The sequence below is a fragment of the Cyprinodon tularosa genome, unplaced genomic scaffold (assembly GCF_016077235.1).
Source record: "Cyprinodon tularosa strain WSP-4 unplaced genomic scaffold, ASM1607723v1 ctg1653, whole genome shotgun sequence".
Taxonomy (NCBI): domain Eukaryota; kingdom Metazoa; phylum Chordata; class Actinopteri; order Cyprinodontiformes; family Cyprinodontidae; genus Cyprinodon; species Cyprinodon tularosa.
In genome coordinates, this window is record NW_024038487.1 from 1636 (window position 1) to 2161 (window position 526).

A 526-nucleotide genomic window follows, 5' to 3' on the forward strand; every position below is an offset into this window, starting at 1 on the left:
TCTAATGATCCAAATTATTAATCTGATCAAATGATCCAAATTATTAATTTGATCTAATGATCCAAATTATTAATCTGATCTAATGATCCAAATTATTAATCTGATCAAATGATCCAAATTATTAATCTGATCAAATGATCCAAATTATTAATCTGATCTAATGATCCAAATTATTAATCTGATCTAATGATCCAAATTATTAATCTGATCTAATGATCCAAATTATTAATCTGATCAAATGATCCAAATTATTAATCTGATCAAATGATCCAAATTATTAATCTGATCTAATGATCGTATTTATTAATCTGATCTAATGATCCAAATTATTAATCTGATCAAATGATCCAAATTATTAATCTGATCTAATGATCCAAATTATTAATCTGATCTAATGATCCAAATTATTAATCTGATCTAATGATCCAATTTATTAATCTGATCAAATGATCCAAATTATTAATCTGATTTAATGATCCAAATTATTAATCTGATCTAATGATAGTATTTATTAATCTGATCAAAT